Below are 27205 nucleotides of genomic sequence, written 5' to 3' on the forward strand. Positions count from 1 at the left end.
TTATCTGTTTCTGCAAGCACTACTCCATCATTATTGTTGAAGTCCAAGGTAGGACCACTGTCTCCTTCATTTTGCAATTCAGGAGAAAAAATAAATTCCCTGCAACAGGATAGAAATTGGGCAAATTCATCCTATGGTCAATGGTAAGGAATGCAGGAATCAATGAAACTCCACGACAGTGATGGAAATACAAATGTATCCCAAAGTCACAATTCTGCCAGTTATTCCCCACCCCCCCATTATATAGGATTTATCTTCCTAAGCTAAACATAGTTGCCAAAGTTGTCAGTTATATTTGGCTTAGATTTTCAGGCACTTGATTGGGAACGGAGGCAAACAGGACCCAAAAATACCAGAGCTGGCCATTTTGGTAAAAGGCGGATTCTGGGCCAGCAGAGCTAGTTGCCCCACTAAGGTGGGCAGGAAATTGGGCTCATTAAGCATAATGAAAAAGGAGGCTTAGATTTTCCAGTTACCCTCAGTTTCCTGACAGGAGGAGAGGCAGTTTGACTGCCTGGAGACAGGCACCCAGCAACAGACTGGGGAGGGGGGTTGGGGGTGGGTGCACTCAAGTCTAGCAGCGTTCTTGGTAGACCTAGAAGCCCTCCCTGCCAGACAGGATGATCAGGAGTAATTTTACCAGCCCCAATAGACGACATCTTGAATTTTAGTCCCTAATATCTTATCAATTCAGACATAAGAACTCTTTATTTCTATTCATCAAGAGCAAAACTCAATGTTCTCCCAGTGAAAATCTGTTTCAAATGTTACGTTGTTAAAAATCAGCAATTAAATTGAAAATAGGCAAAAAAAAAGTTAACTTGTCAAATTTGCACTGATTTCCATTCTACCATCCACAGCCTTGGTTTTGTTTTTTTTTTGGGAGCACAGTTGGCCAGAATGGTTATTGGCATGTTTTAGACAAACTTGAAAAGATGTGAACTGTTTGCATTCAACTTTGAAACATCAGCCCATTAGGTTTATGGAGATAGATCTGACAGCAGACTCAGTAAAAACTGCACCTTAAAAATTAATGGGGATAGTGCTTGGGAAATATAAATGGGGATAAAAAAATGCAAAAGCCACAATAGCCGCAGAAGATATGAGCCCCTTAGCATTTTTTTTAGAGTCAGGTGACCAAGACAGGCAGAACGAAAAAAGGAAGGAAGGAATTCTGCAAGCAGAGCAAACTAACACTGACCCGATTTGATGGCTGCACAGGTGATGCTTCATGGGAGGTAAGGTATCCATAATATCCATACACAAAGATCAGCACCACAGCATGTCTGACATGCAACAGTTAACCACTAACATTGTCTTGATCAGCTCTATGTTATATAGCAGATGAAAGTTTCCTTGGAGCAGATGGTACAGAACTACATCTGTGCTGAAACAGCTATCAGATAAACAAAGGTCTTCTGGAAATAACTGCCGATATCTTAGTGGGTGCCTCCAAATAAAATATTAGCTATGGATCACTGTTATATCTTCTTTTATGCATTGTCGCTGAAAGGAGGAGATACCATGATTGGTGGGTTCCAAGCAACCATCTAACAGATGGTTAGGGACTAACATTACAAAAACATCAAATACACCATCAGAAATTTCCAAACTACATCATGAACAGTGGCTTCACAAACTTATGATTCAATCAATATTGATACTGCAGAAAATCAGTGTAAATAGAAAAAAGCAATATCCCACATTAATAATTTAGCCATCATTTCTGATTCAATAATCTGACATTTTTGAAGTAAGCATAGAGTAAGTACCAGCTGGAAAGGCAACAAGTCATTAAATCCAATGCACTTATCAGTTCCAAAACTGGATCACTGGTGATGTGACAGAGCCTAAAAGGAAAGTGCCCTCATCTCAAATGAGAGGTGTTAGCCATTGGGTGCATGAAACAGCTTGGAGTCTTTACAGCATAAATCTTGCCACTATTTATTTACTCAGATGTTCAGAATTTCTGAATTTGCTGTCAAATTGTTTACATTTAGAGAGCATGCAAGCTCTCAGTCATAGCATATTGCAAGACCAGTTAAATGTTCTTATGGTTTTTAACCAATAACAACTAAAATCATACCCCTGTCCTCAAGACTTAAACAAATATAAATTACAATCTTAGCTCTTGCAGAATGGGCATGTAAATGGATAACTTCTAGCTGCAGGTGGTTAGCAAACACAAATGAAGCCAGTGACCTTTAAGTGGAAATTCCAGTTCTATAGTTTGCTATTAACATTATTCAGGTTGCACAAATTTGCATCAACACATTTTTATTTTTGAGAGTGCACCTTTGCTGTCTATCATGAACATGTTAATCCTACTTCTGGTTTTGTCTAGCTCAGAGATCCTGGACAGAGATAGGACCCAGCAGCTGATGAGCTGAAAAGACTAGTATTCTCTGTACACCAGGCAGAATGCCCTGGGACCAGTTTGGAGGACCCTGGAAAACATCCTGGCATGGCCAGGGGAAAGAAAAGGAATTGCTGAGTGGACCTTACTGCTGGAAGTTGGTTTGAGGATTTGCATAATATAGAGGCAAATTATGACTTTCAACAGACACTGACTCAGCAAAATGGGGAGAAACAAACCCATTGGAAGCTGGGAATAACTTCCAACTAGTTCCTGAAAAGACTTCACCACACACTCCACTGAATCATGATGAATAAACATAGCTTGGGGTTTACGGTGGTATTACGAAAGGGTGGGGTGGGAAGAAGAATAAGCTTTCCGTAATGTGGTACATTAGTTGCCCAAGTATTGTTTAGTCACTATTTCTTTGTGTTTGTTTGCTACAGCAAAGTCTTAAAACATGGAACTTATTGTCTGATCCTTTGAGCTAGTCAATGTGAAGTAAAATCTTTAAAAGTTATGTTGATTAAATTTTGTTACAATAAATTTATACGACTTGCCTACATAACTTAATCAATTCCCTAAGAGTGTGCTTTAAGCCTGTCTAAAAGCTATATGATGGGACTGCATCTTCTGGTCGGTGAGCGGGGATGGGACCCACTTGCCAACACGTAAATTGACGTGGGAAGACGTCAGACATGCGTCCTGACATCACAGCGTGTCATTCAGACTTTCAGTTTGGCAGCGCACACCAGAGTCGGCTGCATGCCCGCCGACCTGTCAACGGCCTATTAAGGCCACTAACAAAATAGTTGAAGTCATTAATGGACCTGCCCATCCAGCCTTAAGGTTGGCGAGCAGGCCGGGAGCCCTGGCAGGCTTCTGAAAAAACATTAAACCTCATCCACGGGCGGGATGAGGTTTCATGAGGATTTTAAAATCTCTATTTTAAAATAAAAAAGTTATGGACATGTCCCAACTCATGTGACAGTGTCACGAGGGGGACATGGCAGGGAAATTTTTTTCTCAGCCATATTTAAAGTTTAAAATGTGAGCCGATCTCCCTGAGGCAGCACTTTATGAAAGAGCACAGTCCTGGCTGAGGGAATCCTCCACCACCTGCAGAGGGCGGTGCACATAGTGCTTCCTGGCGGACATCACGCTGGGTGGGTCTTAATTGGCCCACCCACATAACATGGCAGTGCACCGATCAGAAGCCTGACCGTGCCCGTACTCTTCCCCACCCCCTGAACTGGGGGAGGGGGGAGGGGGAAATGTTGCCCATGGTGTTCTTGTGTACAGATGGGTGGATACCTTACAGAAACACAGCAAGATAACAGTAACATGATAATGAAATAATCAAACTAATTGGCAACTTGGCTAAATTGATTCTTCTCAAACTGTTCCAAAGGACTTCATGAAGAATATATTTGTTCACCTGTCTCCATTTAAAATTGTATAGGATGCACTCATTTCTAATCTACATGGAAAGATTTTGGCAAACAAAAGATTGTAGTAGAAATGCGAGAACAAGAGGCAACACAACGCTATCCTGGTATGGATTAGTGTATATGCCTCCAACTTCTGTTGGGATTCACCCACGATATACAGTCTACATTTGCGAATAACTGAGCAAAGTTGCAGAATACAATTTGTGGTGGAAGAGCTGTTGGAGGAGATTTCAGATTTTAAAAAGTCAACCTAAAAAAAAATCAACTGTTTCTCTCAACATAGATGGTGGTGGGCCTGCTGAGTATTTTCAGCATTTTACATTTGTTAGATTTCCAGCATCTACAGTATTTTAGTTTCATTTGAGAACTGTGTATATGCAGTGAACTGCTGCAGGAAACTGCAGTGTATACATATCTTTCAATAGATAGAATGAATGATGCCATTATATAGAAAAATTCTTCCCCATCCCCATTTTCTTTACCAGCTCTCTCAAGAACAGATGAAACTTTTTTTTTCTAGGTAAGCCAATTCTAGTGATTGGTACGTGAGAAGATTCACTGCAATTTTGAAACAGGAAATGCAAATTTAGCCAAGATCTAGCATAACATTTTTTGGGTCGGACAAATTACTAGAGCTGTTTTTTTTTGTTTTGGATTCCTAATTTTTTTTTTGCAGAGCCAGCAGTACTACATCCAGAAGAATAATAATATGTAATGACAGAAATGCTTCTGATTTCTGAACAATGGAAAACCACCCAAACTCATCTTTCAATTGAGACTTTTGTATTCTGCCCAATAATTAGAACTGAGAATTGAGATGTCTTCCATAATAAAGTTAGAAATTACTCTCTGGTATTCTGATGATCAAGATTAGCTTCAAATAAATATTTAAATCAGATGAAATAAAAAAAACAGCAAATGCTTGTATACAATTAAAGGTTGAACACTTTACAAAGCCTTACAATTAATATTTGTACACCATTAGGAGGCAAGATGTTACATTTTACCACTTAGATTAATTTGTATGTTCAGTCCTGAGCAATACAACTAATTCATTAATTCAATTGTTATGAAAAGCACAAGTCAAACCATTCAAAGGAACAATAATATTTGTATGCTACATTGGTAGCAAAGACAATCCTTGGGCAGCCACCTTTGTCACAAACAATTAGACAAAAGCATCAACTCAATGTTGAAGACTACAGTGCAAAATCTCAGTTGTGAAATACAGGCAGTTAATATCTTCATCCTAAAGTCACTATCAAATTAAACATTCAGCAACCGATTTGGTTTCTGTTGCAATTAGTAGACTTGGCTACATAACAGCATGGCATATAATGACTAGCCTTAACATCAGTTCTGGTTTTGGTATGCTGCAACCTCAATTTGATTGAGATGGTTGCCATCTAACAATTATAATATCTGCATAAATTTTACTTGAATATTTGTTATCCGCATGGAAGAATATCAATAAAAATCCAAAGTTTGCTAGAGGAGTTGTGGCTAAAGTTTATAGGTACACAATTCAATCTGCAAAAATCTTAATTTTTTCTTTAAAAAATGAAAATCACATTAAAAACTCTTTTGGATGAAATCTGGAATCTTCTGACACTTACAAATTTAATACAAATTCAATATCAAAAATTTTAAAACTTCTAACTTAAAATTTCAAGCAGTGAGATCTGCATTTTTTTAAGTTCTCCTACTTAGATCTTACTATTAAATTGTAAGAAATTATTATTAAAAGACACCATCTTTTTTGATAAATGCAGAAGGAGCTTTACCAGATACTGCACAGGATCATGAAGATTGTGCACTTTTTTGCCTGCATGCTAGATATTTAACATGTACAGACCAAAAGATAGTTTATTACAGAACCTTCTGAAAAAAGAACCAGGATTATTGGCATTTAAGTTATAAAATGCTATAGACTATCCATTAGATCATTTCTCCTGTTGAGCAATTGCCTCAAGGTCCTATGATCCTTGGTCAGGTGGAGAGGTTATTATCTGGTTAGGTACCAATAACATTTTGTTAAAAGGAGACAAAAGTTTGAGATTTAAGGCACTTGCTAATGAGTAAAGACAAGATTTCGTGAGCTTTGAACAACAAAAATAAACTGTACAGAACGATAAAACAATTTCTATCTTCTAGAATTCAGGGCAAGTATGAGGTACATTTTTGCCTCTTAATTCATGGGTCATACACAGCATACACTAAATGGTAGACGTGACCAAGACAGATTCCATGGAGCCCAGACATTAGTCACACAGAGTCAACAAATCTCACCGAAACACTTTTTCCTCACAAGGGTTTCCAATCTTCAAAGATCTCATCTTGAAGTTCTCTCCAACTCAGACGGCTTAAATCTCACTGTCCAAGATTCCATTCCCCTGGATTTCAGAGTACACTCAAAACGTGAACTTACAAGCATAATTTCAGTTCTTCAGCCATGCTGAGCAGAACACTACTGCTCTAAAGGGGTACCTGTGACTCAATGGCCTGCAGTACAGAGTCAAACTTCAGCTGTCCTCTTGAATCTTCAAGGGGCTAAGAAGAATCCCTTCCAATACCAAAGCTTCTCCTAATCCCTTTTTACTTGGGGCTGTAAACTTGGAATCTATTTACCTAGTTCTCAAAACTTAGACCTTTTTTTTTGTTCCAGCCTCTGCGATGCTTCTTGGAACTGCTCCCTCTCCATTGACCCTATCTGGGAGACTTGCTAACCCTGGTGCTCTACCCAGTTATCTATGCTGTGTTTTCATGCCCTTTTTTTCCTATGCACAGGCTCGCAGGGCCTGCCTTCAGCTTGAAGGCCAAAAAAGGTGCCAAACTGCACATGTGCAGCCTGCACAGGAGGTCCAAAGATCGCTGGGACTTGGAGTTCCCAACCTCTGTTCTTGACAAGCGTAGCATTCATAATAAAGGGACAGGCTGTAGCATAAAAAGGGTCAACTCTTAAGTATGATATGCTAATAAGACAATGTATACAAAGTGATGCAACATCTCAATTTTGTTCTCTTGTGGACCTTGAGAGATGTAACGTACAGTAAGATTTGTTTCAATGAAGTTAGATTTCCTTACCTCAGATTAGTGTTAGCACAACGGGAAATAATATTATGTTGTGGCAATGAGTGAAAGAACAGCATGGAAAAGTCTCTGCCATTATTGAAAATCTTCAAGTAGGTTGCAGGTCTCAACCAAGCAGACACATGGCTGAACTGAAAGCTTTGCCAGATATTGTATGCATTGGGCCTTGTTGCAAAGCTGAGCAGTGAGCAGGTCAGCACATTATTTATGCAATGGATGGCTGTGCAGACAATATCTAGTCAAACAAGGCATTGACAAAGAAAAAGCTACATATGGGGAAATCATTAAAGCACTCCATGCCTACTTCAATCTGCGAAATAATGCCATTGTCGAGTGGGTTAAATTAACAAGTGTACCCAATGATGCATTATGATAGATGAGGACTATGAATATGGCAGCTTAAAAGAGGAACTAAAATCAGGACAGAATTGTCTGAATTTTGGATGAAACACTGGCTGACACTGATGTTCTTGGTCTCTATTTCAAGGTGGAGATACACCACAAAACCTTAGTGACACTCAAATGCTAAGGTGTCAACAAAAATGCCTTCACAAGTACAATGGTTCAAACCGAGGATGATGAGATTCAACAATTCAGACAGAGGATGATGAGATTCAATGCAAAGGCAGGCTACTACACAAGATGGCTAGAAGTCAAGCAATTGCAGGGTCACACCTGTGAAGCAGTGATTGTACATCACTGAAACAGATATTTGCCACACATGGAATCCCATACCTTGTAATCTAAGTAATGGAGCAGTTTTCCCAAAGAGTTAATGGCATTATATGGTTTTGTTCATACAACCAGCTCAAAATACCTTCAAGTGAGTGCTTACAGTGAAAGCATTGAAGAACAATGACATCCAACTTGCACTTGAGCTATCGTTTCAGTTGAACAACTTAGCACCATGGAAGTCCTAATGGAAAGACTGAATTCAACTCTACTCTCCCCCACACACGATGTTGTTACAAGCTGATGACTTGAAAAAAAAGTGAGGGAGAAAGATGAGTACCATTCCAGCCAGATGTCACAAAACTTGCAATCTACCAGACCTCTGGAGGATCAGAGACTCAGCTCAGCTACAGACAAGTGGTTGAATAGACACCAAATCTAGGGCCCGCCCTCATCCAAACAGAATACTATGGGTGAGAGAACTGATATGTGCACTAGTTGGCACACGAAAGCAACCTTTACACAGTCAAAGCAGTCATCTACACAATTAGCCAGACCAGAGATGCTGCATTCATCAAAAATTCCAGATGATTGGTGAGCCAGAGTCATCTACAAATTCTCCTTCTGTCCAGGAGAGCCTGAGGAGATCACATGAAGGACTCAAATCCCCAGTCTCCTCCAAAAAGAGCCAAAGGCCAATTTGGGTACACTCGTGAAATCACCACAACAGTCATCTACAAAAAAAAATCAAAGACTTAGGGGAGATGTGTGATATGCTAATGTCTCATGATCATGCTCTCCCTCATAGACCTCATGGTGTGCTGTAGCCTGCAGTAAAGAGGTGTCCTGATAGAGATAAAATTTTCCTTACCTCAGGAGGCTAAATATTCAATGTTAGCACACAAGACCAAATTATACGGACCAGATTAAAAACAGCTTCACCTTAAAACAGCTGAAAATTACAACTCTATTCCAAATTATTATAGTAATGCCAAGGACATGCATAGATAAGTAGTCTTGACTTTCAGCTCACTATTTCTGCTCCAATTTAAAATTGGATTAACTTTCCTCCTTAAGCCTTTCTACTTCATGTGCTCTGATGTCAGGATTTACCTAGCCAAGTGTCATTGCCAAAAAAAATCAATGCTTTGTAAATAATGAAATCAGATGATCAGGCACATACAAAACAGATCCATAGCAGAATCTTGCTGGAAACCATGAATGGTCTCATCATTGATACATATATTTTTCTTGCATTAGTTTCCCTCTTTGCCTCTAGGCTCTTGATCTTAGCCTGGTTCCTCCAAATGTGAGCTAGAGAACAAGCACTAGGATATTATTCATTTAATTATAGCAGAGCCAAATCCTGTTCTCACTTACTTAAGAGTAAAAAAGCCAAAATAGCATTCCAAATGATGTTTTAAAATTTGGATTATAAGAGGAAAATTGTAAGAAAATATATGTGCGCAATACCAAAATATTATCAATGGTCACAAAGATGCTTAAGTGGAAAAATGCTTCAAAGCTTTAATAAACTTTAAATATAAACCAAAGGCAATTTACGTCAAAGACTCAGTATCTAAAATTAAAGTTAATTAAATCTTAAAATAACCAAGTTAGTCTCGATAAAAATCTGATAATTCAGCAGTCATAAGGTTGAGCAGGATTAAATCAAATCAAGATTTATAACTCCACTTCATGGTTAATTTAAAAAAGGCCCATATTCATTTGTACTCAAACGGTCCAGATCTTAAGATGCCAACAAAACTCTCAGCATTCACTTTCATTACAATGTAAAACTGACAGCATTTTCTAGCATCTGTACGTGCCATTAAATGCTGAAATTGCAGCCAGTGATTCCCTGCTCCTCCACAGGGTGTATTGTAGCACTCCTCGCAGATGATTTTTTGAAATCAAATTGATGCAAGTTTCCACTTTCACTCTAATCTCACTGTAAAAAAAGTTGATGTCTTGTTGACTAAGGTGTAACTGGATTTTTAAAAATGGTGTATAAAGTTGACAATTACTGCTGAATAACCTCAGGACTCCTTTATGTTTCAAAGTTTGTGATAATTCATCTTCTACCCTTGTTATGACCGATGCAGTTGGTAAAGCGGAGTTATTTAAAAATCTGAGAGGGGAACTTTAAACAACTGTCATAACCAATAATTTTAAGCGTTATGTTTGAGATGTGACTCTAAATTCAGGAATCGCACACACACACACACACACATGGCTTCAAATTACTTTCATACCTTTTAACAAATTCCCAAATTAATCTCCATTAAAGGCAACAGCAACCCATAGACTTAACCAAACACCAGGCAAAGCATTTTCACCTTACGAGTTCAAAATGAGGTTCTTACACTTAGTTCCTGTGGAGCCAGTTGGAGGCTTGCAGTGCCTTTTGATCTCACATTGCTCTGCACACCTGAAAACTGCTGAAGTTATACCTACCACCACCTTTCGTCTCAGCAGCTTCTTTGAACTCCACCTTTTAACAATGAAACCCCTTTCATAGTACCAATTTTATTATTGTAAACCTATTGCTTGGTAGTTGCTAGAAAGGCATCAGTTTTCACCCCACCTGAATGCTCTAATCAAAAGAAATGCAAATCCACACTACCACTTACATACCAAAACTAGTACCCATCAAAGCACCCTGACTAGCTGGCTTTAAACCAATTACAACACACTAGCAGACTGAACCTATTTAAAAAGAAAAATATTTCCCAAAATCTTACATACATTAAGAGCTTCATGACAACCCTAATCACTTGTATATGACCCAAACTTTTTTTTCCAAACTGCCTAATTAAAAGTCAGTGGTATTTACATCCTGGTCATCAGTCTGAGAATTCTTCAATGTGATTGACTGCTCAGCCTGCTTGATGACACTGTTGCTGGATGCCTGGTTGAAAGCAACATTGAAAAAGATGAAATCCATGCCACAACAGCATTCAAGGTCAGTGGCAACTTCTGCTGTTTCACCACCAACTGCAAAATCCAAGCCAGTGTCTTCATTTATGGCGTGTTGGACAGGAGTTTTGAGGAATAGTAATTTGGTTATGATGCAGGACTTCATGACTACAACACAAAGCAGGAAAGGGCAAATTTGCTTATCACTCTTCAAATGGTAAGAAATCCCAATGCAGGGCAAGTTTGAGATATACAAAACATGGGTCCAAATTATTCTGCTTTAAGACTCAGAGCTTGTAAGCATGCAACAGGATTTAGAGAAAAAAGGGAACAGATTACACACAATGAGAACTCTTGCTCATACCATCCAACACTCAGCAGTCCAAAAGATGATGCAGCATCATGAGGAGAATGAATGGTGCATTCCTAATCCCCTTTCCTGGAAGGCTTGGATTAAGAAAGGCTTGTATGAGGATTTTGGCAGAGAACACCAAGTTGGTTGGTAGATGTCTTTGTATTATGTTGAAGGTAGTTCATGCCTTCAGAGTAATAACATGTCAAAAAGTAATTCAGAAGGATCTGGGTGCTCTAGTCCATGAATTATAAAAGGCTAGTGTGCAGGTACAGCAAATAATTAGGAAGCTAATAGAATGTTATGGTTTATTGCGAGGGGAATGGAACACAAAAGTAGGGAGGCTATGCTTCTGTTGTACAGGGCACTAACAAGACCACATCTGGAGTACTGTGCATAGTATTGGTCTCCTTATTTAAGGAAGTAAAGGCATTAGAAGCAGTTCAGAGAAGGTTTACTGCACTAATGCCAGGAATGGGCAGTTTGTCTTATGAGGAAAGGTTGGACAGGCTAGGCTTGTATCCATTGGAGTTTTGAAGAGTAAGAGGCGACTTGAGTGAAACATACAAGATCCTGAGGGGTCTTGACAGGGTGGATGTGGAGAGGATGTTTCCTCTTGTGGGAGAATCTAAAACTAGGGGTCACTGTTTAAAAATAAGGGGTTGCTCATTTAAGATAGGAGGAAGAGAAATTTTTTCTCAGAGGGCTGAGAGTCTTCAGAACTCTATTTCCACTGCCTTTAGAGGAAGAGAACCTTTGAATATTTTTAAGGCAGAGCTAAATGGATTCTTGATAAGTATAGGGGTGAAAGGTTATCCATGGTAGGCGAGTATGTGGAGTCGAGGATACAATCAGATCAGCCATGATCCTATTGAAGGGTGGAGCAGGGGCTGAGTGGCCTACTCCATGTGCATATGTCATAAGCTGTGAACTTCTTTGGGGAGTCATGAAAATGGGACACAAATGAGAGTCGCTTGTGTAGCTAGTGAAGATGCTCCAACTCATGGAATAGTCCAATTTTCTCTTGTGCCATCTGGTCAGGAGAATGGAATCACGTGTGAACTGGAATCATGTATTCACACATTTATGACAAATTTCCCAACTTCTCTACTTTCCTATTTCTTATCAATTTTACTCCAAGTTAAATTTCCACCTAAACCCACCTCAAGAAACTCTTCAGTGTCTACACGCCAGCTTTGACAGTGAAAGGCTTTTTCTTAACACTTCTGGTGGGTGGGTGGGGGGGGAACTACTCACCTTGATATCTCTGCTGCCTTTAATCTGGTTAACTCGGTCCTCACTTATGTCTTCAATGCCCTCATGCCCTGAAGAAAACTTTCCTCCACCCCTGCCATTCAAAGCACAATTCCACAAGAGATTTGGCTTCACCATGTCAAGTATCGTTTTGCCCATTCTTACAGCCAACCTCCTGCTACTCCAGGGATTCATCCTGCAGTGCAAGGGCAATCCTTGGCTCCTCCTTCCATGACTAAATGCTTCCTCCAATCTATCTGCTTCCACCAACCACATCTTTATAATACAATCTACAAAAAGCCCATGATTTCTTTGTTTCTAGGATGGGAATCATTTGTGCAGATGTTTCTACCATCTTTTTCTCCCTTGCTATTACTTTTCCTCCACGTTCTCCTGGTCTCCCCTCAAGTTTTCCTCCCATTTCAATCCTGATCCATTTATTCACCCCACTTCAATCTCACCATACTCACTTCTTCCAGGAAACATACTTCCTTCTATCTTGACTCTAATTAGAGTGAGTTTTCCTTCCTTGACCCCATTCTAACCAACATTAAAAGCTCCTTTTCCTTAGGCATTGTCCCGCCCCCTTTCAAACTGGTTCTATACAAAAAAGTTCATCCTTCATTCATCTGTACTATATAACTACCAATCCCCATTTCTAAACATACCACCCCCAAGCATACGAGGGCTTCATCTTACTTTGAACTCTGTTTGAATTCCTCCAGCCTGTAATATACCTGATCCCAGCATTGGGACAGTTACAAGTTACACCCATGTCTTCCTCAACTTCATTGGACACAGTTGTTACACAGTCCTCCTCAATGGCCCAGCTCCATGGTAAATGGTTCTAATCCTGCCTTATCTTCATATTGCCAAAATTGGATTCCCACCAACTTGATCATCTCAATGACGTCATCAGCATCCACATGGAATACTGATGTTAACTTTACTACTCCAACTTCTTTTTTGACCCAATGAGCAACTCAATGCTTTCAAGTCATGCAAGGGTTAAACAGTCTCTTCCAGCTAAATGTTAGAAGATCAAAACTATTATGAATTCCTATCAGAAACTTTGTTCCTTTGCCAAAAGCTCTATTCTCTGTCCAGCAGCTTACTCAGGCAAAAACTTGCATTTGTATCACACCTGCAATGTAGAAAAACATTTAAAGGCACTTCAGAGGCTTAATCAAAAATAGATGCTGAGCCAAAAAGGATATATTTAGAAGGGGTGAAGGAACTGGATTTTAAAAGGAGAAGAGCAAGTCAGAGGAGGTAGATAGAACCTATATGGCTGAAAGAACGGCCATCAGATGTTCAACTGGAATAGCCATAATCAGTGCCTTTGCCCATTCTCTGCCATGCTCTTGTGGCAATCTATGATGAGAAGATTCATCTCTTGACCTCAGAAGTACACCATTTAAGGCTAAGGCAATGGAATGCTTGTCATTGACCTGGATAGAAGCAGCAAAAGTAACACAAGCCCAATGCCATGCAGGATTGAGTGATTCACTTAACTGGTGTTCCTGCTACTGGACTCAATAAAAACCACCTACATCGCAAGCACATAGGAGAGCTGCAGTATTTAGGATCTATTGGACACACTCCAGCAACTCAGTTAGTTCAGCTGTCTCTTCTATCCGACAATCTCTATTGCAATAACAGACAAGAGCTGCAATGCCAGGAGAACACTTCTCTCCAAAATTTCCCTCCAGGTTAGACATCATTTATTCATCATCACTTGATAAACATGTGAAATTTCACACCCAACACTTCCACAGAAGTACCATTTGCTTAAAGATGGCTACAACTCAAGGAAAAAGCCTATCACCACCTCTTCAGAAATGAGATATATAGCCTTGCCATTGTCACCAACATCCAATGCTTTTGATTGGGGGAAGAGCAGATTTTAGTAAGACAAGGCAAGATCTGGCCAAGGTAAACTGGGAACAACTACTTGTGGGAAAATCTACAGAAGAGCAGTGGGGCGGGCATTCAAAAAGGGAGGGTACAGGCTCAACATGTTCCCTTTAGGGTGACAGGAAGGAGTAGCAAGCCCAGAGAACCATGGATGACCAGAGATATTCAGGAGACGATGAGAAGGGAAAGAGAGGCTTCTAGCAGGTACAAGGGGACCAAATCACCAGAGGCATTAGTGGGGTACAGAAAGTGCAGGGTGGAGCTTAAGAAAGCAATTCGGAGAGCAAAGAGGGAATATAAGAAAGCTCTAGCTGGTAAAATTACGGAAAAATCCCAAGATATTCTATAAGTATATCAATGGGAAGAGGATAACCAGGGAAAGAGTAGGGCCCATTAGGGACCAAGGGGGCAATCTATGGGTGGAACCAGAGGACATCAGTAGAGTGTTGAACAAATACTTCACATCCGTCATCACTCAAGAGAACAAGGATGAAGGTATGGAACTCGGGGAGAGAGACTGCGAGATTCTTGAGCAAATTGATATAGGGAGTGACAAGGTATTGGAGGTGCTGGCAGGCTTAAAAGTGGACAAATCTCCAGGTCCAGATGATTTGTGTCCCAGGCTGCTGAGGGAGGCAAGGGAGAAGATCGCAGGGGTTCTGACCTAAATTTTTAATTCCTCTCTGGCCACGGGGGAGGTGCCAGAGGACTGGAGAACTGCTAATGTGGTTCCACTATTTAAGAAGGGTTGTAGAGATAAGCCAGGGAACAGGCCAGTGAGTCTCTCGTCAGTGGTAGGGAAACTATTAGAGAAAGTTCTGAAGGAGAGAATCTATCTCCACTTGGAGAGGCAAGGTTTGATCAGGGATAGTCAGCATGGCTTTGTCAGAGGGAGATCATGCCTAACAAATTTGATTGAATTTTTTGAGGAGGTGACCAGGTGTGTAGATGAGGGTAGTGTAGTTGATGTAGTTTATGAATTTCAGCAAAGCCTTTGACAAGGTCCCACATGGGAGACTTATAAAGAAGGCAAATGCACATGGGATACAGGGTAATTTGATAAGGTGGATTCAAAATTAGCTTAGTTGTAGGAGACAGAGGGTGATGACAGAAGGATGTTTTAGTGACTGTAAGCCAGTGTCCAGTGGCGTACCACAGGGATCTGTGCTGGGTCCCCTATTATTTGTCATTTATATAAACAACATAGATGACTATGTGGGGGGTAGGATTAGTAAGTTTGCGGATGACACAAAGATTGGCCGGGTGTTTAACAGTGAGGTTGAGTGTCTTGGGCTACAGGAAGATATAGATGGGATAGTCAAATGGGCGGATGAGTGGCAGATGCATTTTAACCGTGAAAAGTGTGAGGTGATACACTTTGGAAGGAGTAATTTGACAAGGAACAGCATGGCACTAGGAAGTTCTGAGGAACAAAGGGACCTTGGCGTCTGTGTCCATAGAACTCTGAAGGCGGAGAGGCATGTTAGTGGGGTGGTGAAAAAGGCATATGGGACAATTACCTTTATCAATTGAGGCATAAATTACAAAAGTAGGGAGGTCATGTTGGAGTTGTATAGAACCTAGGTGAGGCCACAGCTGGGAGCACTGTGTGCAGCTCTGGTCGCCACATTATTAGGAAGGATGTGATTGCACTGGAGGGGGTGCAAAGGGGATTCACTAGGATGTTGGGATGAAACATTTAAGTTATGAAGAGAGGTTGGAAAGACTTGGGTTGTTTTCGCTGGAGCAGAGAAGGCTGAGGGGCGGCCTGATCGAGGTGTACAAGATTATGAGGGGCATGGACAGGGTCGATAGGGAGCAGCTGCTCCCCTAAGTTGAAGTGTCAGTCACAAGGGGACATAAGTTCAAGGTGAGAAGCAGGAGGTTTAGGGGGAATGTGAGGAAAAACTTTACCCAGAGGGTGGTGACAGTCTGGAATGCACCACCTGGGAGGGTGGTGGAGGCGGGTTGCCTCACATCCTTTAAATAGTACCTGGATGAGCACTTGGCATGTCATAACACTCAAGGCTATGGGCCAAGTGCTGGTAAATGCGATTAGGTAGGTAGGTCAGGTGTTTCTCACGTGTCGGTGCAGACTCGATGGGCCAAGAGGCCTTTTCTGCACTCTGTGAAATATAAAACAGAACCATGAAATGTGGAGAACACAGGGCTGTTCTCTAACACCACTTTTGTGACCTTTAAGTGGAGTGTAATTCAGGAACTCCCTTATTGGGAAAGAAGAGATTATATGCATACACACGAAAAAAGGCAGGTTACTAAGATAAAAGCAAAAAACTGCAGATGCTGGAAATCCAAAACAAAAATAAAAATACCTGGAAAAACTCAGCAGGTTTGGCAGCATCTGCGAAGAGGAACACAGTTGGCGTTTCGAGTACGGACTCGAAACGTTAACTGTGTTCCTCTCTGCAGATGCTGCCAGACCTGCTGAGTTTCTCCAGGTATTTTTATTTTCATCCTGATTACTCACGTGCAACCCCTAGTGGCTTGTATGGCACAGCAGAAGGATTGGAGCTAACCTGGCCCAGTCTTCTGACCCCAGCTCCGGGTCGGGGGAAGAGGTGGTTCAAAGGACGACTGCGAATGAAGATGTGGGAATTCCAGCCAATTTTCTGAATGTTAGCTATTCCCATCTCCAAAGTATGCTCTCCCTCACCATTATTAATAAAAGATAAAGGCATTTAGTGTCAAGAAGAGGAAAAGGTAAAAAAAATGCTGAATATCACACTACAACATTAAAGGCAATTTAGAAAGAAATACCAGACAAGGTTGCTAAAGTTGATCAAAAACGTGTATTTGCATACATTGTACACTCCCAATGTACACTCCCAATATCCTTGTGATTATTAAATTTACATAAAGCCACCAAATTATTTTACTGAAATTTAAATTAAAAAGACCTATTTGACAGCATATTTTACGCATGGAAAGCTAGCACCTCATTAGCAAATTGTCATATGTCACACTATAAACATCTTGCAACTTAAAGGGCAACAACCTCAGCCATTTAACATTTCTTTCCCCATCTAAAGCTTTGTGCAAAAAAAGTAGAATGTTTCAAAATGCTTCCTTTTACAATGAAAAAAAAAGTGTATGCAAATAAACAACCTTCCGGTTTGATAATATCCTTATTGGTTACATGACACACTTAAAAAAGCATGTTAAAATGCAGCTGGGATATTTCCTTTGAACATGCCAAGATGACCTTTCAGATTCATGTAAGGTACAACAGAACCTCTGCACCAGTATCAAAATCAGGCCAGGCAACCATCTGTTTTCATACATTAAAGCTATATAAATTAAAGGAAATCACAGCCAACTTGTTAGTACCATTTTTGAATGCATTCTAGGAAAGCATGGCCACTGGTAGTCAGCATGTAAAGCAGTTCCTTTCTCAAGAACTTAAAAATGCTTTTCACTTCCACATTATCCCACTAGCAAACTTCTGGAATCTTGAGTCACATGGCCAACCTTCATGCAGGAACATGTTGCTTTTTTTTAAAAATTGTGAGGGGAAACAAACTGATCCCAATCCTGTCCTCAAATGACATTGCCATTTGCCATTTTCTTGAGCTTTTGGATAGTTCTTAGAAGGAGCAGCCTGGTTGATTGCTCTGTTTACCCAGGACATTTCTTCCTCAAATCTGATTACAATTCACTAAAATCATTAAACAGGAATAAAGAGCCCCCAAGACTTTTCTGGATCATGTAGACTATTACCCACTAATCCTCAGTCGACTGATATTATAGTCAGTAAATAAAAATGAGAATAAATATTATAATAATTATTTCTACATTGCCACAGTTACAAAGAGTTCTAATCACATCAAGCCATTAGTTTACATCCCTGACAAAAATAAGGTACAGTGCTTTACTCAAATTCAGTAAACATTGTGCTCCATGCACTCTTGCTTTCCTTCACCATGAAGGAAAATTCAAGCCATGTAGACCGAACCTTAACTTGTGAACCTCTCCATAAACCCCTAGTCCACAGAGACAGACATTCTTTCCTCTCCACCCCCGAAAGCTGCCGATTAATTCTCCCTCCTCTTGGGAGGTTTTTGCTTTATTTTGGAAGATTGGCACATTCCAGTGTCCCTGTATAAGAATCGATTACAACCAATTTGCTTATTTCTCATGCGACCTGCACTGGAGATTAGGCTCTGAAGATCATCTTACAAAAATCATTCCCATCTTTCACCAGAATACCTCAAAATAATGCATGTTTCAGAAATGCATTGGAAACGTTCTTAGCTTCAATGTGTTCAAGATCTAACCCAATATACATTAACCAAAATTGGAAACGATTGACACTAACAAGTACGCAAAAGAACTTTAGTACAGTTATACAAAAATAGAATAGTCAATTAAGACAGGAAAGCTTTTATAACCAATAAGATTTTAAAAGAAAGGCAGATTTCCTGCCTTTCCTCAACTATTTATTCATTAACTGTGTTTCAGGAATAAGTATTACATGGAAATAAGTACTAATTTACATTAAAATCTTAACCATCAACATCTGTGAACTTGTTACATTTCGAATTTAATACTGGTATAAATAAATTTTTAACATATTTTCCCCAGCACCATGTTACTATCCTCAACTCGGAAAGTGAAACAAGTTATTCAGTGTTTCAACAGTAACAAACAGAAACTTCTAGTATAGTTTTCTTCCCTCCTTCCCAAAGGAAACTAATATAAAGGATGCCAACATTATCCAACAGCTGCCTCGCAACTCTAAGTGCGGGGTAGAAGACAAGCAACTTGCATTGTTTGTGTGCATTAATGTAAAAGAAAAACAGAGCATGACCAAGTTATAAAATGTCAATACATTGCCAAAGACTACAAGTAGAATTATGATTCAAATTACGCTGCCTTTAAAAAGATGATAAAGAACATATATCAAGCTTAAAGTTAGGAAAAGTGAACCAAAAATTTTAAGGAAGTCTTTGAAGGTGGAAACACAAGTACAAAGGATTGTCAAGGGAGTTCCAGAGACTACAGTTAAGGTAACATGGCCTACAGTAACGCTTTGCCAGTAAAGGCAAGACAGTGTTGGTGGGGGGGGGGGTTCTACACACACACACACACACACACACACACACAACACTAGAGTTGAAACACCAAAAGGTGTGGGACAAAATGCAAGGTTGGAGGAAATTGCAGAGGGAGGATTTTAGGAGAATAGAATTTCCAATTCAAGCTTGGGAGGGGGTTGAGGTAGAGGAATTAAAAAGGGAGCCATATTAGATAAATCAGGAACAAAAAATGTAATGGGTAAATGAAATAGTCCAGGTCAGGATATGGATGACTGAGTTTTGAGATTAACTTTTATGGATGAGGGTCTGGGCAAAAGTGGGGATGGAAGTAGTGGGCAGAGGTAGACAATACTGCAGTAGTGAAAGCAGCCAATAAATATGTGCTTTGTAACCACATTGAAAAGGGCTCCAAGATCTTGCATAGTCTGATTTAGTTTGAGCTACTGACCAGAAAAAGGGATGGAGTCAATGACAAGACAACTTAGAGGACCAAAAACCACTGCTCAGCCTTCAATGTTCAGCCGAGAGAAATTTTGTCACAAAGTACAAATAAACAGTTTGATTAAAAAAAAGTATGGGTCAAGGGAAGTGAAGTGTCTTCAACATACATTAGACAATGCCCTTGGCCTGCAGATGATGTTACCAAAAGGATGAACCAAACATAGATCAGGAAGAGAAGGGAAATAGTATATCCTTTGAAAAATGGAGGAGTTTGCGCCCGAGTGGGAGGGGAAGCCTTTGCTGTTACAATGGGATAATGCAATTGCCAAGGTGCATATAGATAATGGAGGTCATTTAGCCCATCTAGATTATCTTTTCATAAAAACTAATGGTTTCCCCATCAGAGCATGCAACTGCTTAGAATGATTCAGATTTAGCTTTCATAACCCTATCTCGCATAAGCATTTTCCATCTCCAGTCCTTAACTAATGCTTTACTAGCATGTACCTTTGCTTCCTTTCCTATAGTCATGGTTTTATCTTCAATTAGTACATAGGAGTCCAATGTTTTCTCCCCTCCATTAATTCAACTTCAAATGATGTTCCAGTGGAAAGTCACATGAAATGTTTCACAGCTACTATGAGAACAGAGTTTGCAGCTTGTTGCCTAAGATGTAGCTATTTATAGGACTTCGACAAATGCGTATTTGATGACAGTGCATCTATAAAAGGACATGATGGCATAATGTCTGAACATGACAGACAGAAGCTGAAATATTTCTGTACAATAATGGAGAAAATTGCAGGAAGGAAACCACGATCATTTATTTTCTTCCTAATTCATCATTGCCTGCTATGCAGACATTACTGAGAACAATTCCATTTATCTTTTGATATACAAAAAAGTTCCGAGATATGCAACAATATTCAATTGCTGGAACCCCACTGACTAAAATATTTTAAACAGTTTAACATTACATTCTTAGCATGTACAAACATCGTATGATTTTCAATAGAGGAGAAACTAGCAAGGCCAGCCCAACCCATCGAAACGCAATGACATTACTGTGTGAATTCTCTGAACATTTGTTGTGCTTGAGGCGAATGAGTCAGTTGAATAATGGAACATCTCCACTTTTGCTGCATAATATCAGCACCAATCATGCCATGATCCTAATTTAGTAGATTTCAAGGTACACCTTCACAAAATTAAAAGTAGTTGAACTCCTGGCAACACAAGTTTTGTATTTACATATTCTAGCATGGCAAGGCCTTAATTCCAGTACTGAAAAATCTTGTGTTTCTTGCTCCGATATGGTTGAGCACGCTTTGCCATACATGTAAAATATGAATTAAAATGTTTGGCACAGGGTGGGTGGAATATCAATTATGCAAGTTTGAAAATTAGGAGATTAACTGAAGTCATTAAATCCTTTGGACAGATAGTATTAAAACAAATTCTATGATTTAATCCAAATATTCCTTAAGGATTCACATTTAAACTTGTTAATACCTTCCTTAATTGATCCTAAAAAAAAGTTTGCAGCCTGAGAGCCTCTGTACCAAGTTCCAAATCTGGACGGTTCGTTGCTACAGGAACTGGGATTTGGCAATCTTAGTTAAGGTTCAATTAGCTTTGCATAACTCAACAGTTGCAAATTTCGTTTTCACTCTAGTATGTATGACTCAAGTCACTGTACTGTAAAGACATTGGTTATCAGTTAGTCATCCCATCAACAATAGAGGTGATTGGAAAGCCAGACAGAAACCCACTAGCAGTTTCTGTGTATAACAATGTCTTAATTTAAAACACACTATTTCACAATCTATAGATTTTTAAAACCCAAACTTAACACCCAAGTTACAATTTGATCTTTTTTACTCTTTTCACCTAGGTTTAATTTTTAAAAAGAAAAAATTACCAAGTAAAGTCCATCAGGGAGGACAGCCAACTTTACATTACTGGAATCAATGTAGTAAAGCCCATGTAATACTTATCCCAACATGACCATTGCACTATAAAACGTGTGTACAATCTCCAGGATTACTCAAATGCGAGCTTTTGCCACACACTTGCATTTGCCACGATGTGCTGGTACAGGCCATTATATTTCTCCCGTCATTCCTTCTGCTGAAGTCCTGGAACTAACCTATAAAGGGTTAGTGAACAACAGAATATGATTCACAAATGAAAAAGTTAATTAATGAAGATAAAAAAAAGTGCTACCCCAAAAATTGTTCTAATTCCTAAACTACCAAAGACGTTAAAAAAATCTACAAACACCAAGTGTGGAATTAAAAATTACAAATAAACCAAATAAATGCTGAGACAAGATTATTTTTCCACCTACAAAACAAAAATATTTCAGTGTAGTTCAAAAGAAATTAGCTAGAGCATCACTATTAATAGCATGGAATTAGCAGCAGAATCTCCCAAAGAGCAAACATCTCCACACTACTCCAATTACATTATAAAGTCCTCCAAATATTTTGAAATTTCTTTTCCTCTCCTATATTGTGTCTGGTACATTTAAAGGGGAAAAAAGCTGTCTTTTCCATATTCATATACATGAAAATTCCTTACTTAGTATTTTTATTTAAAGTGCACAACTGTCAAAAAAGTTTGCCAACAGATACAAACTAGGATAAAAATTAACAAAACCATGCAACATAGAAACATAAATTAGGAGGAGAAGTAGATCGATCAGCCTTTCAAGCCTGCTCTGCCTTGTGATCTTTTACTTCAGTTCCAATTTCCTGCACCAAACCCACATCTCTCAATTTACTTAGTATCCAAAAATCTATCACCCTCAGACTTGAATATACTCAGCAACAAAGCACCTACAACTCTCAGGGCAGAATTTCAAAAATTCATAGCCCTTTAATGAAGACATTTCTCCTCATATATAAAAACAAAAAAACTGCGGATGCTGGAAATCCAAAACAAAAACAGAATTACCTGGAAAAACTCAGCAGGTCTGGCAGCATCGGCAGAGAAGAAAAGAGTTGACGTTTCGAGTCCTCATGACCCTTCGACAGAACTTCGACAGAATTTCTCCTCATCTCAGTTCTAAATGGCTGATCCCTTACCCAGAGTGTGATCTCTAGTTCTGGACACCCAGCCAGGGGAAGCATCCACCAAGATAAAAGCAAAAAACTGCAGATGCTGGAAATCCAAAACAAAATCAGAAGTACCTGGAAACTCAGCAGGCCTGGCAGCATCTGCGGAGAGGAGCACAGTTAATGTTTTGAACTAAGGATAAATAGAAAAGGGGTGAAAGAAAAGCTGGTTTAAGGGGGGGGAGGGGTGGGACAAGAGGAGCTGGATTGAGGGCCAGTGATAGGTGGAGATAATCAAAAGATGTCACAGACAAAAAGACAAAGAGGTGTTGAAGGTGGTGATATTATCTAAAGGAATGTGCTAATTAGTGGTAGAAAGCAGGATGAGCAAGGTATAGTGGGGTTGGGGTGGGGTGAAGGAATCGAAAAAGGCTAAAAGGTAGAAATAAAACAATGGATGGAAATACATTTAAAAATAATGGAAATAGGTGGGAAGAGAAAAATCTATATAAATTATTGGAAAAAGCAAAAAGGAGGGGGAAAAAAATCGGAAAGGGGGTGGGGATGGAGGAGAGAGTTCATGATTTAAAATTGTTGAACTCAATATTCAGTCCGGAAGGCTGTAAAGCGCCTAGCCGGAAGATGAGGTGCTGTTCCTCCAGTTTGCGTTGAGCTTCACTGGAACAATGCAGCAAGCCAAGGACAGACATGTGGGCATGAGAGCAGGGTGGAGTGTTGAAATGGCAAGCGACAGGGAGGTCTGGGTAATGCTTGCGGACAGATCGAAGGTGCTCTGCAAAGCGGTCACCCAGTCTCTCCAATGTAGAGGAAACTGCACTGGGAACAACGAAAGCAGTAGACTAAGTTGAGGGAAGTGCAAGTGAAATGCTGCTTCACTTGAAATGAGTGTTTGGGCCCTTGGACGGTGAGGAGAAGGGAAGTGAAGGGGCAGGTGTTGCATCTTCTGTGGTTGCAAGGGAAGGTGCTGTGGGAGGGGGTTGAGGTGTAGGGGGTGATGGAGGAGTGGACCAGGGTGTCACAGAGGGAATGATCCCTACGGAATGCCACCGGGGGGTGAAGGGAAGATGTGTTTGGCGGTGGCATCATGCTCATTTCTTGCTATCTTGACTTCATTCTCTCTCCCCTTGTCCAGTCCCTTCCGACCTACATCCATGATTCCTCTGACACCCTAAATTGTATCAACAATTTCCAGTTCCCTGGCCCCAACTACCTCCTCTTCACCATGGAATCCAATCCCTCTACAACTCCATCCCCCACCGGGATGGTCTGATGGCTCTCTGCTTCTTCCTCGAACAGAGGTCCGAACAATCCCCATTCACCACTACTCTCCTCCGTCTGGCTGAACTTGTTCGCACACTGAACAATTTCTCCTTAAACTCCTCTCACTTCCTCCAAATAAAAGGTGTGGCTATGGGTACCTGCATGGGCCCCAGCTGTGCCTGCCTCTTTATGGGATATGTGGAACATTCCTTGTTCAGTCCTACTCCAGCCCCATCCCACAACTCTTTCTCCGGTACATTGATGATTACTTCAGTGCTGCTTCATGCTCTCGTCTGGACCTGGAAAAATTTAATAATCTTGTTTCCAATTTCCACCCTTCCATCATTTTCACATGGTCCATCTCTGACACTTCCCTTCCCTTCCTTGACATCTGTCTCAATTTCTGGTGATAGACTGTCCACCAATATTCATTACAAGCCTACCGACTCCCACAGCTACCTCGACTACAGCTCCTCACACCCCGCTTCCTCTAAGGACTCCATCCCATTCTCTCAGTTCCTTCGCCTCCGTCATATCTGTTCTGATGATGCCACTTTCAAAAACAGTTCCTCTGACATGTCCTCCTTCTTCCTTAACCAAGGCTTTCTACCTACGGTGGCTGACAGGGCCCTCAACAGTGTCCGGCCCAGCTCCCGCGCATCCGCCCTCACACCTTCTTCTCCCTCCCAGAAATATAATAGGGTCCCCCTTGTCCTCACTTATCACCCCAGCAGCCTCCGCATTCAAAGGATCATCCTCTGCCATTTCCGCCAAATCCTGCATGATGACACCACCAAACACATCTTCCCTTCATTCCACCTGGCGGCATTCCGTAGGGATTGTTCCCTCCGTGACACCCTGGTCCACTCCTCCATCACCCCCTACACCTCAACCCCCACCCACGGCACCTTCCCATGCAATCACAGAAGATGCAACACCTGCCCCTTTATTTCCCCTTTCCTCACCGTCCAAGGGTCCAAACATTCATTTCAAGTGAAGCAGCATTTCATTTGCACTTCCCTCAACTTAGTCTAGTGCATTCGTTGCTCTCAATGCAGTTTCCTCCACATTGGAGAGACCAAACGCAGACTGGTTGACCGCTTTGCAGAACACCTTCGGTCTGTCCGCAAGCATTACCCAAACCTCCCTGTCGCTTACCATTTCAACACTCCACCTGCTCTCATGCCCACATGTCCGTCCTTGGCTTGCTGAATTGTTCCAGTGAAGCTCAACGCAAACTGGAGGAACAGCACCTCATCTTCCAACTAGGCACTTTACAGCCTTCTGGACTGAACATTGAGTTCAACAATTTTAGATCATGAACTCTCTCCTCTATCCCCACCCCCTTTCCGATTTTTCCCCCTCCTTTTTGTTTTTTCCAATAATTTATATAGATTTTTCTCTTCCCACCTATTTCCATTATTTTTAAATGCATTTCCATCCATTGTTTTATCTCTACCTTTTAGCCTTTTTCGATTCCTTCACCCCACCCCACTAGGGCTCTCTATATCTTGCTCATCCTGCTTTCTACCCTTAATTAGCACATTCCTTTAGATAATATCACCACCTTCAACACCTCTTTGTCCTTTTGTCTGTGACATCTTTTGGTTATCTCCACCTATCACTGGCCCTCTATCCAGCTCTTCTTGTCCCACCCCCGCCCCCCTTAAACCAGCTTTTCTTTCACCCCTTTTCTATTTTTCCTTAGTTCTGTTGAAGAGTCATGCGGACTCAAAATGTTAACTGTGCTCCTCTCGACAGATGCTGCCAGACTTGCTGAGTTTTTCCAGGTATTTTGTTTTGTTGTGAAGCATCCACCAAGTTCCTTAAGAATTTTGTATATTTCAGTGTGATCACCTCAAATTCTAAACTCTAGAGACCAGAAGTCTAGCCTGTTCAATCCCTCCTCATAGGACAATCCTGTCACCCCAGGAATCAGTTTAGTAAGCCTACATTGCGCTCCCTCCAAGGCGAGTATGTCCTTCCTTGGCAAAGAGACCAAAACTGCACACAAGTATAATTTCATTATTGCAGTAGCTCAAAAATCTTCTGCAGCTTGACATTTCTAGACAGGGATTTTTGGCTGTGAAGTGACAACTAACATTCACACCACACAGATGGCAGGCAATAACCATCTCCAACAAGAGAATCTAACCATCTCCCCTGTCCACTCAATGGCATTACCATCACCAAATCCCACACTATCAACATCCTGGCAAAGCCAAGGCAGTACCGATTCAATAAGCATCTTTCAAAGGTTAAAATTATTTTAAAACAGGTAAGAATTGCCTAATTAAAGTGCATAGTTATAATACCCTGGCAACTTCTCCCAATGTGTTAAAGTTAGAGATGAAAGCTTCTCTTTAAAAAGGGAAAATATCTATAAATGGTGTTAATTTCACAGCTAAAAATCCTACTTTACACAGTCGATGTGCGGTTTGGAATAATACTTGTGAATGGAATTGACATCCCATGCCTCCAGAAAAGGGCAGCTCTTTCTAAAAGCACAGTATCACCTTTTATTTTAGTGTAGATTCTCCTATATGAATTGTGACTATCAGCCTGTGCGCAGTTCGGTAGTAAGCATACAATTTACATATATAAATGTGCCTTTAAAGCAAGTTAGTAGAAAAAAACTAATTTTCACACTTTGTTTCTCTCCTCACTGCAATCCATAAACCTACACTTGCGTGCTAACATTACCACTCCTCATGAACAATCGGACAGTTTAACTCACCAACACAATCCTCGTCCCAAAACAAACTCACAGTACAGATAACACATCAGCAGCTTTTAAGCTGGTTCCTGTGCTAAACACTTTACCTTCTCAAAACCAACGTATAACAAAAGTCCGACGTTGAGCTTGTCAAAAGGGTGTTTTAACGAAAAGTTCCGAGTACACTCAGGGCTGACCAATCTTCAGTCTCCACCCTACATTCCTCTGACACTCACACCCAACTATGCAAGGTTGCATGCAAAAAAAGGAATGGATTATGACCTGGATTCTCCACCCAATGCCTGATCCTTCAACAAACCAAGGTAAATAATCAAGGTGGTGAAACAGAATTTACACAGCGGACTGGTAATTGTTCTTCTCTGAGTAAGAATCCCATTATGAAACAAAAGCAGAAAATGCTGGTAAAACTCAGCAGGGGCTGAAGAAGGGTCATATGGACTCGAAACGTTAACCCTGTTTTTCTCTCCACAGATGCGGCTGGACTTGCTGAGTTTTTCCAGCATTTCATGTTTTTGTTTCAGATTTCCACCACCTGCAGTATTTTGCAAGAATTACTATGTCCTTTTGAACTTGTATTGATTTATTTCATTTTTTTTACAATTTGTTTAATAGCTAGCGA

General features: G+C 40.4%; 1 protein-coding gene across 7 annotated transcripts in view; it reads right to left on the reverse strand.

The window, feature by feature from the left end:
• The window catches only part of sytl2a (synaptotagmin-like 2a), a 148963-nt gene extending 122155 nt beyond the window's left edge, over nt 1–26808 (reverse strand). For 3 of the 7 annotated variants that reach the window (XM_041198990.1, XM_041198989.1, XM_041198984.1), the window contains exon 1: nt 26673–26808. The gene's annotated coding sequence lies outside the window, so the exon portion shown is untranslated. Of the gene's footprint in view, nt 1–16499; nt 16681–21430; nt 21550–26586 lie in introns of those variants that run through there. The other 4 variants (XM_041198988.1, XM_041198986.1, XM_041198987.1 and 1 more) reach the window with 4 other exon arrangements.
• Between the last annotated feature and the right edge of the window lie 397 nt (nt 26809–27205).

This window comes from Carcharodon carcharias, chromosome 11, assembly GCF_017639515.1.
Source record: "Carcharodon carcharias isolate sCarCar2 chromosome 11, sCarCar2.pri, whole genome shotgun sequence".
NCBI lineage: Eukaryota > Metazoa > Chordata > Chondrichthyes > Lamniformes > Lamnidae > Carcharodon > Carcharodon carcharias.